This window comes from Pan paniscus, chromosome Y, assembly GCF_029289425.2.
Source record: "Pan paniscus chromosome Y, NHGRI_mPanPan1-v2.0_pri, whole genome shotgun sequence".
NCBI classification, from domain to species: domain Eukaryota; kingdom Metazoa; phylum Chordata; class Mammalia; order Primates; family Hominidae; genus Pan; species Pan paniscus.
Window position 1 is genome coordinate 10,238,065 of NC_073273.2, and position 14,149 is coordinate 10,252,213.

The following is a 14,149-nucleotide window of genomic DNA, read 5'->3' on the forward strand; positions in this document are numbered from 1 at the left end:
CTACTCAGGAGGCTGATGCAGAGAATTGCTTGAACCCAGGAGGCAGAGGTTTCAGTGAGCCGAGATTCCGCTCCTGCACTCCAGCCTGGGTGAGAGTGAGAATTCTTCTTACACACACACACACACACACACACACACAAATAATAGTGATAATAAATAAAAAAGAAAAACTCTTCTTCTTACATACTGATTAAACTAACTACTTAGAGGCTACGGATTGCTTTTGGATAACTTAATGTTGTCTGCCATGATAACATCAACTTTTTCTAAAAAGTTTCCATTCTAGTACATTACTTTCTATGACTGTTTTTCATTGTTACTTCTGTAGTAACACATGTATGCTTTTAGATGATTCCAAATTCTGGACATTTGTATCCATTGCAGTTTTTTATTTGGTGACCCGTATGTTTCTAAAAGGCAATCTGCTCAAACAGGTTCACTTTTTTCTATCAGTAAATTGCATTACTATTCTCTCAGCTTATCAAATCACACCCAGGACAGAGGTGTTTACATCTCTTTCCTACTCCACTTTCTCAAATATCCAGTTGGTAACCCCTGCCTATTCTAACTCATTAAGAGCTCATAAATCTGTCCACACATATGTTCTACATTGCCAGCTTTTCTAATGTAGAGCACCCACAATCTTTTTCTACAGATAATTTTGAATACTTCCTTACTGTGGTATATTGTGAAATTTTCTATGCTATAGCCAGTGAGATGTTACTAATATATGCCTTTTTTTATCCTCTGATGGTTTATCAAATCACACTGAATATCTCACATAATTGCTAAAAAGCCAAGTTATGTCAAAACTAAGTCTGTACCCACTGTCTACTTAAAAAAAATCAACTTAACAAAGCAACCCTTTTCAACTGCAAGATGCTTTCTACTCTCCAAATCTAAGTCACATATGCCCTATAATAGGCAGAAGATCACCCTGTATTGTATTTTTTTTGGTTCATTATGATGTTTTGTATCCCACCTGGGCTGTTATTCTGTACTGTATTTTCAAAATCATAATTAAGACAGATTCAAAATACTTTATCTGAAATTCAAAAAGCTCAATTAAGCAAGACTTTTTAAAATGAGATTGGTATGTAACTCAATTTCTGATGTAATAAAGCCTTAATTGAGGGAAGCTGTTTCAGTCTGCATTCATGTAACATTAAGCCTTAAAGGGAATATCCATTTCTCTTCATAGAAATATTAATATGTTTGATTCTTGAGTATTTTCGGGGGCCTTACAGGGAATGGTACACAAAATGATGCAAATGTGTTGACTCAGTTTTCTCAAACGCAAGAATTCCTAAAACCTAAAACACAGTGCCTAAATGCCTTAAGATGTATAAATATATACTGAACCTTGGCAATTAAAATTAAACTTAGGTTATATCATAAACCAACCATGTGTCATGTATGAGCAACTAAAATCTCAAGTTAAGTTGTGCAAAACAAAATTTTTGTGAATTCTTAGGTTTGATACTTTTACATTTAAAATAAATATGGTATTTATGTTTGTATAATATATGCTCCTACTCTACTAAAATTATCCCAGCATCTCAGATGTAGTCAGGCTAGGCTGAGAAAAAGAAAGCACAGAGATGGTCAGAGAAGGAAGAGTAAAGGGTAAAATTTATTTTCTCCCAAAGGTATATATTAATAATACAAATAACACTTTCATTACAGGAATGTGTGGCCATAGCACTTAGTTTTAGATAGTAAATTATTTGTGATTTTACCAAGTTACTTAAAATGATCGGTTAATTGTCTGAGTCAATCATTCATATAAATGTGACTTCTAGCTCATCTTGCTGTTGAATGTTAGAGATAAGGCAGATGCATTCTAACCAACTCACACACATACACAAAATCAACATGGACATGGAGAAGAGAATTAGTGTTTGTAGCAGTGTATTACTTACTAATAAAATTCAATGAATGGATATGGCTGTGTGATTAGTTGATGGGAGATGGGACAAATCCACTCATGGAGGAATATATTTTCTCAATAATGGCATCTTACATTTATAAACTGTAATGGTTTTCTGAAAATGTTTCTTTGATTTACATATGTAAATTAGAGAGCTAATAAAAGAGATGACCAAGACTTAAATTATAATTAAAATAAGAATCTTGACTACTATAGAATTTACACTTGGATTTTTTTCCTGGAAAAATCAGATACTACTTTTTATATGTATATGAGTTTTATGCAATTAGCATTGTATTCTTGGTGAAACAAAATGATCTCCTAAAACAATAATGTTAGATATGAAAGATTAGAATCTATCATATTTTCAATGCATTCTTATTTAATTTACTTCTTCATTCTTTTCAAAATGACTTCACCTTTTTTATTTTCATTCTATATATCATTAGAATTATTCTCACTAGCAATTACTCCATCATTTACATGCCATTAATGAACTTCTACCACCATATATCATGTTTCACAGCCCCAGGAGGAGGGAGGGCCAACAGTGGCACAAGAGTTGCTTCTTACAGTCTGTCACACATCCTGCTAAATTTAAGCTCTCCATGAATAAAAAGCCTTTCCATAGCCAGAGTTCAGCTTTAAGAAAAAGGCTAACTACTGAACTTGGAGAAAAGACAAATCTGCATTTGATAACTGATTTAACAAATATAATGTGTGTGTAGAGGATACAAAATTACAGTTCCACTACTGGGATAGTTAATATTTGTGTTACTTTCTTCACCCTTGTGGAAAGTCTACTAGTTGAAGTTAAACCATTCGTTTTTCACACAAGACACAAGCTAACCTTATCACTCTCCGAGGAAATACTAAGAAGGATTGTACTTTGTCAGAGGGTAAATCAAGACATCTTTATTAGGCCATGTGTTTACTTAGTGTCTCCTCTATTACTGAACATTGTTTAGTGATTTGCTCTCAAGGATTTTTGTGTTTGTTTCAAAAAATCCTTGCTGCAATGATCAGACTTGATAAAGCAAATTGTGGTCTCTTGTGGATGTTCACATTCTGTGCAGTCGGTAACTATCTGATTCTAAGGAAGCTAACCGAATCTTGGACCGAATGTGGATGAGACCCGCCACTGGGGAGTGATGGAGGTATGAAAAGACATGCTGGATGAGGGGAGGTGGCTCTCATATAGGGAGCAGAGTTTTGAAAACTTACATCAAAACATTTCTCTTCCTGGCCCCACCCAATATTGCCATCTGGAAACATTTGATAAAAATCACAATAGAAAATGGCAGGAGAACAAAGCAGGTGGTGAGCGTGGCAGCAGGAGCAGTCAGAAGCAGCTGCAGAGCCACCCTGGACAGAAAAACCATAGATGATGCCCCACAGTTTGAAGGAAGTGTGGTTCCCAGTGGTACAGATGTTGCTCCATACAGTCTTTCATATATCCAGCTAGATACAAGCAAAGAATGGAAAACTTTTCCATAGAGAGAGTTCAGTTTATAAAAAAAAGGCTAACTGCAGAAGTTGACGAATAGAAAAATGTGCATTTAATAACATGTAACAATTACAATGTGCTGAGTAGAGGATACAAAATTACAATTCCATTACAATTAAATAAATATTTCTGTTAACTTTCATCCTTGGGGAAAGTTTCCTAGTTGAAGATAAAACATTCCTACTGTTTCTTATCTTAGAACAAAACTATTTAGGTTTCTGTACAAACCTAAGTTTTCACTTCTATATTAAGACACCACCATGTAACTTATATTGCAATAAACACGTCATGCTGAGTAGTAAATTTATAAGTAGAGAAATGCCCCAGTGTGTTACCGAGTGAAAGGTGGTGTCTGGACAGTCAGCGCTTTCTGGAACTCTGGACTGACAAGCAGGAAGTGTTGAAGTGACTGAAAAGTTAAAGATCACAAGTACAGCATGAAGAAAACAGAGATTGGCAGTATTTACATCCATGCCAAAGGAAGTATCCTAGGAAATTTCAGCTATAACAAGAGAATGAAACTCCATATGCACATTTCTTCTGGATCACTTTTGGAGCACTAAAGCCGATAACAAACTTAGTGCTAATGCACATGTGCAAAGGGGAGCCTGATTTTAAGACTGATTTCATTTCTTTCCTTTTATGTTAAAGAGCCTTCAGGGGAAATTGCCTACTAGATCCAAGCTTTGCCAGCTTATTTTTCCTCATGATCAGCTCCTATCTATCAGCTGACAGTTCTACCCATGTGCCCCAGTGCTCTTCTTCACCGCTTCACGCCTGAAATACTGTTCTCTGCAGGCAAAATCGGAAGTCCCACTTAACGCTCCACTTTCCTTCCAGCTCCTTCAAATAATTGGCCATACATGAAATTTGGCACTAAACTTTACTAATATACACACAGGATGTGGATTACTAGCTCCTACCTCATCTTCATTAGCCTGGAGGAAAGTTTATTTTTGGAGTGCCACTGTTGTGCAGCTGGGCCATGTCTTCCTGCTGTCACTCACCCTGCTGCTCTTGGTTGGATTTCATCATAATACTCAGGATTATATGCTCATTAAGGGAAGGAACAACCATAGTAAAAAATACTGAAATTACTCCCAGATTTCTAGTTGAGTCTTACCTTTTTCTGCACCCATAGCTCTGGGATTTAGTTTGTTTTAATATGAGGGCTGTATAACCGGTTAAGACATCATATTAGTTTGGACACTACCAATAGGGGAAATAGAACAAAAACAGCTGTGGTTGGCGGCACTTTAAAAATGAATATTAAACTACCACAATCTTGAACAAATATCTTTATTGTAAAAATCAAATAAGTGTGGCAAAAATGATGGTAGCTATTTCACACAAGGACACAAGACAAAAGCTTAGAATTACTTGCTTAAAGTTAATTCAGAATGGAACAAAATTGTTCAAGTGCTTAGCATTAGAAAAGGTTTTATAACCTGCTTTTCAGTGGACATTACCTATTTTACAGTAAGATCTTAGTATGGGAACAAAGAGATGATTCCCAGCCTCCTGTGGTATATCATCTCAGCCTCCCAAAATGCTGAGATTAGAGGCATGAGCCACCATGCCCAGGACAATTCCAAACTGATTATAAAAGTTCTGTGACTTCCTCCACCTTGCCTTACCCACAAAACAAGCATTACTAAGAATTCCAATATATAACACAAATAAAGCAACTGCCATGACTAAAGTACTACATTGATATGTGTATGCATCAATGGTCTGTTCAATTTTTTTACTGCTCTACCAGAGAACTTTGATGCATCTAAAAGGATGAGTACAAATGTTAATGTAATCCTGGCTTTCCTTTGACAACTCTCCTAAAAACTGCCTTACAACTTTTTGCAAGTATAAGTATCAACGGTATACTCTCTGAAGGAAAGGAAATAATCAGCCGGACCACTATACCTAGCCACCGGCAGAAGCATATATGCAACACTTAGCACTACACATGTGTTTCCTTGGCTTCTTGAGTACTGCTATGTACACCGCCTATACATTTTTACAATATCTCTAAATGTATAAAAGAATTAATGTGAATGTATGTGCTATCGCATTTCATTTCCAACTGCAGAATATATTAGTTTTAAATCTATCTACCACATCTTGACTCTGACATTTATTTTTGGATTGTTACATTAAAATCAACTACGTGGGATAGTCACCGTGGCTCATGCCTGTAATCTGAGGGCTTTGTAAAGCACAGGCGGGTAAGTCACCTGAGGTCAGGAGTTCGAGACCAGTCTGGCTAACGTGGTGAAACCCCATCTCTACTAAAAATACAAAAACACATCACACATGGTGTTGGGGCCTGTAGTCCCAGCTACTCCAGGGACTGAGGCAGGAGAGTCACTTGAACCCCGGAGGAAAATGTTGCAGTGAGCCAGGATCATGCCATTGCACTCCATTCTGGACAACAGAGCAAGACTTCATAACAACAACAATACAATCACAAATAAAAAACCAAACCAAATAAACAAGTGGCAACATTCTTCTTGAATGACTATTTGATCACAGAAAACTTAATTCCTGCCAGGTCATGATCTCTATTAGTAGCACAGCAACTTATTTGAAAGTAGATGGAAACATTTCAGATTACATTTTTATTTACTTTTCTCTTATATAGGCTGCTTCCTTGCTCTCTTTAGGGTTCCCTAATAAAATCAACTTAGAGGGACACTTAGAGGGAAAAACATAAGTGTATGAACACTTAGAGGGAAAACATAAAACAATTTCCCTTCACAATATTCTACAAATAACTATTGTAAGTTGTTTTCTTAAATACCTATTCAACTGGCTGTGAAGACTTACTTGCTAAGGGAGTTGACAGAGATAGTTCTGATGAGAAAAGGTGGTCTGAAAGGTAAGCTGTGCAGCCTAAGGGAGTTACTTCAAAAGGCCACTTTCCTGACAAAGATCGAATCTTTTTTTCTATCATCAGATTTTTAAAATTATAGAACATGCCTTACTTTTATATGTAAACCATAAACATCAGTAAAGAAGTGACTTATTCCATCTTCTTGCCTTATGCCATGAAGCATAATAAGTCTCATATGTGACATAATTAAGGCAACATTTTTCTTACAAATAAAAAAAAGCAACAAGTTCATTGATACAATATTCCTCAAATTAGTCACCGGCCATGTATTTGGGATGGAAGATTTGAATGCATTAACTGGGTTTAAAATTAGCTTACTTTTACCAGAAAGAGAACATAAGCATTCTAAGTGAAAAAATAACTACAAGATAAAGTAGCATCACCCTTGATATTTTTCAGATAAACTTTTTGGTGGGTGTGAGACTTAGTTTTAAAATTAGCTGTTCAACAAAATATTTTCTCCCCTAACAAAACAAAAGTAGTCCCATGAATGGAAACTTTTACATTCATACAAATTGTGAAGCATACAATCTCAGAGCCTGACATCTGTATTCCATCTTCTTCTAGTTCGTGAACCTGAACTTTAGTTAATTATCTTTACTAAAAAGGTAAAGTTATGTCCTGCAGTAATGAATGCTGACACAAACCACTTGCTGGAGTTGCCCCCACTTTTCAAGAACATGTTGTTCAAAAGCCACATGTTCTCTTCTGTGAGGTCCAGAGCAGCATGAGCTATGAACTGGTGCAGATGACGATAGTCATAAGTGACTGTGTGAGCAACAACAGATTAACTTACCCACATGGAATGAAGAATGCCAACGTTTCATTCTGTAAATTCTATAGACGGTTTTCTTGTGCAGAAAAAGAAAAGTTTGACTTTGCTTTGTTTGCTATTGTCAAGAGACATACAAGAGATCGTTTTCTCATTATATATAATTCTTTCTTTTAAAATACAGATTTAAAATGACACCTCAGTTATGGGTTGAAGCGTATTCTCTCCAAAATTCCTTTGTTGATGTCCCAAGTGAACAGTACCACAGAGTGTGTCTTCATTTGGAAGGAGAGGTTACATGTAGACATGGTTATTTCACATGAGGTCATTTTATAATAGGGTGGGCCCCTAATAAAACCACTCATGTATTTAGAAAAAAGGATCTTTTGGAGATACACGCAGGGAGAGGAATGACACAGGAACGCTGGAGTTACACTGCTGCAAGCCAGGGAACTTCCAGAAGCTGGAAGATTAACCAAAAAAGATTCTTACCTTAAGACCCGCATAAGAAGCATGGCACCACTGACACCTTGATTTTAGACAGTGGCTCTCAGAAATGAGGCAATAAATTTCTGCTGTCCAAAGCCACTAAATTTTTGGTACTTTATTACAACAGCCACAGGAAACAGAGACAGCCTCCTTGTTGAGGAAGCTGTTCCCAATCCTGGGCTGGAGGAGGGTGACCCATTGTCCCAAAATGTCTCCGACATCTAAAGCATGCTTTACTTCACTCATGTTGTCACAACAAACCTAAGTGAATCTTTAGATAAATGGATGCTTTTGTGTCTCAATCAAGCAGTAGTTTCTTTTACAATGATGATCAATCCTGAAAGATTAGGAGCAAATTGTGAAAATGCCTTAACAAGGTGAATGGTAGCAGGAGAAAGAATTAAAATCAATGTATGCAACAAATTATTTTTATCTGTTCTCCTTTGTCCACCACCGGGCCAGTGGAGTGCACAGAAACTATATTCATGTAGCTGCATCCCAGAAAGCAATACTGCTACAAGCACTCAAAACAATTTTTAATTAGTATTTTCCCCATAATATGAGAAAATAATGTCACAACAACACCTGGCACATAATCCTGTCTATCATATTTTGGTGAGAAGTCCTGAATAGTTGAAAAGTATCACACATTAAACATTATACATTGCAAGCAACTTACAATATGAATTCCTCAAAAGTCAGTAAAGCTGACTTGGGTACTTGAGAGAAATAGTGCAAATGTGCCAGGAATGTATTAGGAACATAAATTGGAAAGGATGGGGCTCTTTTCATGACAAAAATCTATAGGGCTATTTACTCTGAATGACAACATGTTCTCGAGCCAAGCCTGGTTTCTGGAAACATTCTTGACAAGAAAGTCAGGTGTCATCATCTCTGGTGTTGCTTTTGAGCTTCCTGTGCATGGCTAAGTGGTCACTGGGGAGGAAAGCATGCATGTATGACCAGCCAGGAAGTGCCACTAGGGGTCACTGGGGTCTTTTTAAATCCTGTAGGTCCTCATCAAAAACATGATTCACGGAAACTGTCTGAATTTTAATGGATGAAACCCAGTAGGTCTTGATGAAAAATGTGATTCATGAAAACTGCCTGAAAACTCATAGATGATATTTCAAGGCTGCAACTTGCTACAGGTGAACTGGGCTTTTAAGTGCTCAAGTAGCAGCAATTCATGATAGATGACATAGTGAACTGAATATCATAGGCAAGTCAGAAGTCATGCTAGTCTGTGCTGAATTGAAGTATAAAAAAACAACTACCAGGATATTCCTTGGCTGGCTTCTATCAGTCTCTGGGACTCCAGAGGAAGCCTCATTTAATTGTGTTGGATTTCGTTTACCTCTTCTGTCCTGATCCTCCACTTCTAAAATCACACTACACTGTATTGTTACAATATAATAAAAATTCTTATGAAATTTAAGCTTCTACATGCACTTTGGATTCTGCCTTCCCAGCTGGCCAAAACTCCATTTCAAAAACTGGATTATCATGGTGGCCAACAATTACAAAGTAGAAGCTCCTAGACATGGTCTTAAATATGTGGCTCCTGATGAAGTAAAAAATAGTACATATTTTTAGCAGTCAATATTGAAATTCAAAGATGACTAAGGGAAGTGTAAAATTCTTGTTTTGTTTTGCTTTCTAACTTAAACTTGGAAGATGCCAGTAAGCTTGTCACCATTTCCCATGTACTAGTGAAGATGCATGACTTCCGGAATAAACAAATGATAAAACTGTGATATTTCTTGTAGAATACTATGTATTTCTGTTAGAAACTAGAAGACCTCTAACATAAAATCACAGATAACATTCTCGTGATCTGCAAGTATGGCACATTCAGCTCAAAGGACACTGAATGTCTGGTGGAGTAATCTAGACTTAACTTGGTCTGGAGCAGTTAGCGCCAGCACTGACACTTAGAAGATTTAACAGAGGTAGACAGTAAGTTAAGAACCATAGACAGGGGTGAGAAGACCAAGGAATTAATTAGCTTGCCTTAGAAATGTCCATAAGATATCCATTGGGGGAAGCTAAAACCAAGTCTCCCTCATGTCACTTAGAAAAGAGAAGCAATGCAGCACTTTCTGCTCTATTTTTCTTCTTTCTACCGAAGTATGTGTGCTATAAATATATATCCTTGCAAATAAAAGAGACTGTGATATGCCTCTTGACACAACATTTTATAAGAAAGGAAGTTTTGTATGCTATAAGACATGAAAGAAATATTCCATAAAGGAAGACATTTTGAGTTACTGAGAGATCTTACAACGAAATTTAACAGATTGGGGCAGGTGTAATGGCTTATGCCTGCAATGCCAGCACTTTAGAGGGCTGAGGCAGGCAGCCTGCTTCAGCCCGGGAGTTTGAGACCAACCAAGGCAAACAGCATGGAAGAAGAAATACTTCTCTACAAAAAATACATGTCTACAGAAATACTAAAACTTTCTGGGCATGGTGGTGTGTGCCTGTAGTTTCAGCTACTTTGGAGGCTGACAGGAGAGAATTACCTGACACAGCAGTAAGCTGAAATATCCTGACTCGAAAACAAAACAGAACAAAACAAAACAAAACAACAACAAAACAACAAAAAAAAAACAACAAAAAACTTCAACAGATTCACAAAAGAAATGAACCTATGAAAAACTGGGGAAAAAACATGAGCAATGACATGGCTTCTGGCACACATAATTAAAATACAGATGAATGACTGATGGGTGGGAGCATAGATGGATATATGCAATGGTAACCCCACTGTGTGTGTTTTTAACACAAGGGATTTGAAATCAAACGAAGCTAGGTTCCATCTAGCTCTGCTACATACTTGCAACGTGACCAGAGGGAAACTTTAATCTACTGTTGGTCGTCTCCTTTATATGGTAATTTTGTATCACTTCATGGTAAAGTACCCAGCACAATGTCTGACTCACAGGACGTGCTTAATTAATATTATATAGAATAACATGGAAAGGCCAAATGCACACTGAGATGTGGGGGATTATAGCCTTGTCCACTTTCTCACTACCGTCTAAGCTGCTCTCACCCTTCAATGGCAGAGTTAAGTATCTGCAAACAGGGTATCCCACAGAGCCAACAATATTCACTATCTGGTCTTCCAAAGACAACCTTTACTCCTGCTTTAGAAAAGAGATGAAAAACAGATGAGATAGGAAAATTGGGTAACAAAGACAAGCAGGAATGATACAAAAGCCATGAAAACTGGCAATGATTCTCCAGAGAATGTGATGTGAGAAAGGATGGGCAGTAGAAAATTCAACAAAGTAAACAATGATATCATGAATTATTGCTGGGCTAAATTTTAGAGCCAAAAGAAGCGGTTGTTACTTTCTTTAGTACAAACATTGAAGCAGCAGCAGCACCAAAAAAAGGCGGGGGCGGGAAATGTGTGTGTGTGATTTGGTGTGTGTGGTCTGCATGTGGGTGTGTCAGTGTGTGTGTAAGGGAGATAACATGCATCCAATCCCCATATGAAAAGCCACAAATGTTAGAGCAGCATGGTGCTAACTCAGCAGGAGCACGGACAGAAGGGAACACAAAGAAAAATTGCATGAGGGTGTTGTTACCAACTACGCAGGTGGGCAGAAGACAAGACAGAGCTTACTTTATATACATTCCATGCTTATTGTGAGTTGCTAATTTTGTTTTCCTTTTGTAAACAGCTGAAGATGCAAGAAGGCTGTAATTTTTCATTCAATTTTGGCAAAGGAAACCTGACAGGTGAAGTGGAAGAACTGGAAACCCTGGGAGAAAATGGCCCCATTGCCCCAGGAAGGGAAGGTGAGAGCTGCAATCACTTAGCAAACACTTGAGGGTATTGGGCAAAGGTGAGACACACATTACTATTCTGCACTGTCCAATCTGTGGAACTTTCTCCACGGATGCAAATGTTTTACCTCTCTGCTGTCCAATATGAAAGCCAGTGAGTATTAGAAATATGGCTACTGTAATTATAGAATTGATTTTTAATTAAACAAGAATAGCCTCATGTGGGTGGTGGCTATGTAATAGACAGCACAGGTCTAGATCAAAGATTCCAAGCCAGTGGCATGATCTTGGCTCACTGCAAACTCCACCTCCCAGGTTCAGAAGATTTTCCTGCCTCAGCCTCCCGAGTAGCTGGGATTAAGGGTATGCACCATTATGCCAGGGTAAATTTTGTAATTTTAGTAGAGATAGGGTTTTGCCATATTGCCCAAGCTGGTCTTGAACTCCTGGCCTCAAGTGATCAGCAGACCTCAGCACTGCTGAGATTAAAGTCATGAGATTGTAAAGTGCTGAGATTAGAGTCCCCAAAGTGCTGAGATTAGTCATGAGCCACCATGCCCAGCCTAATTTCAACTTTTTATACAAAATTTCTGTGACATCCTCCACCTTCCCTTCACCAACAAAACAAGTATTATTTAGTATTCCAATATATAATGCAAATAAAGCAACTGGCATGACTGACATACCTGAATTGGCATGAATGGTCTGCTTGATTATTCCATTGCTTTAAATAGAGACCTTTGAAGAATCTCCAAGGAACACTTGTCCCAGAGGCCCTGAGGAGGTAGCTACATAGAATCAGACAATAGATTAAATTGGGAAACTGAGGACAAGAGGAGAATCTAGGATAGTTTCCAAATGTCTAGCTGAGGGGAGAAAACAGAATATGACCTCATCTAAGATGCCCTCATCCAAATCTCTAAAACTTGTGAGTATGTGAGGGCTCATGGCAAACAGAAATTAAGGTTGTTCAGCAGCTGACCTTAAGATAGGAAGATTGCCCAGGATCATCCAGCTTGATCAATGCCATTACAATGGCCTTAAATGTAGACGATGGAAGCAAAAGAGGAAAGTCAGGGGGAAGTGACAGAAGAATGGAAAAGCAATGTGATGTAGATGGCTTAGAAAATGGAGGAAGGGGCTATAGCTAAGGAATGCAGGAGGCCCCTAGAAGCTAGAAAGTACAAGGAAGCAAATTATCCTCTAGAGCCTCCAAGAGGAGCACAGTTCTGCGCACACTTCGATCTTAGCCAAACAAGACATGTATTGGACTCCTATATTACAGAAGTGTAAGATGATACACTTGTATTAAGCCACTAAATTTATAATAATTTATTATGATGCCTATTGTTCCACCTCTGCTAGAGTTTTTTTAAATTAATTATTATTATACTTTAAGTTTTAGGGTACATGTGCACAATGTGGAGGTTTGTTACATATGTACACGTGTGCCCTGTTTGTGTGCTGCACCAATTAACTCGTCATTTAGCATTAGGTATATCTCCTAATGCTATCCCTTCCCGCTCCCCGCTCCCCGCACCCCACAACAGTCCCCAGAGTGTGATGTTCCCATTCCTGTGTTCACGTGTTCTCATTGTTCAATTCCCACCTATGAGTGAGAACACGCGGTGTTTGGTTTTTTGTCCTTGCGATAGTTTGCTGATAATGATGGTTTCCAGTTTCATCCATGTCCCTACAAAGGACATGAACTCATCATTTTCTATGGCTGCATAGTATTCCATGGTGTATATGTGCCACATTTTCTTAATCCAGTCTATCATTGTTGGACATTTAGGTTGGTTCCAAGTCTTTGCTATTGTGAATAGTGCCACGATAAACATACGTGTACATGTGCCTTTATAGCAGCATGGTTTATAATCTTTTGGGTGTATACCCAGTAATGGGATGGCTGGGTCAAATGGTATTTCTAGTTCAAGATCCCTGAGGAATCGCCACACTGACTTACACAATGGTTGAACTAGTTTGCAGTCCCACCAACAGTGTAAAAGTGTTCCTATTTCTCCACATCCTCTCCAGCACCTGTTGTTTCCTAACTTTTGAATGATCGCCATTCTAACTGGTGTGAGATAGTATCTCATGGCGGTTTTGATTTGCGTTTCTCTGATGGCCAGTGATGATGAGTGTTTTTTCATGTGTTTTTTGGCTGCATAAATGTCTTCTTTTGAGAAGTGTCTGTTCATATCCTTCACCCACTTTTTGATGGGACTGTTTGTTTTTTTCCTTGTAAATTTATTTGAGTTTATTGTAGATTCTGGATATTAGCCCTCTGTCAGATGAGTAGGTTTCAAAAATTTTCTCCCATTCTGTAGGTTGGCTGTTCACTCTGATGGTAGTTTCTTTTGCTGTGCAGAAGCTCTTTAGTTTAATTAGATCCCATTTGTCAATTTTGGCTTTTGTTGGCATCGCTTTTGGTGTTTTAGACATGAAGTCCTTGCCCATGCCTATGTCCTGAATGGTTTTGCCTAGGTTTTCTTCTGGGGTTTTTACGGTTTTAGGTCTAACATTTAAGTCTTTAATCCATCTTGAATTAATTTTTGTGTAAAGTGTAAGGAAGGGATCCAGTTTCAGCTTTCTACATATGGCTAGCCACTTTTCCCAGCACCATTTATTAAATAAGGAATCCTTTCCCCATTGCTTTTGTCTGGTTTGTGAAAGATCAGATAGTTGTTGATACATGGCATTACTTCTGAGGGATCTATTCTGTTCCATTGGTCTAGATCTCTGTTTTTGTACCAGTAC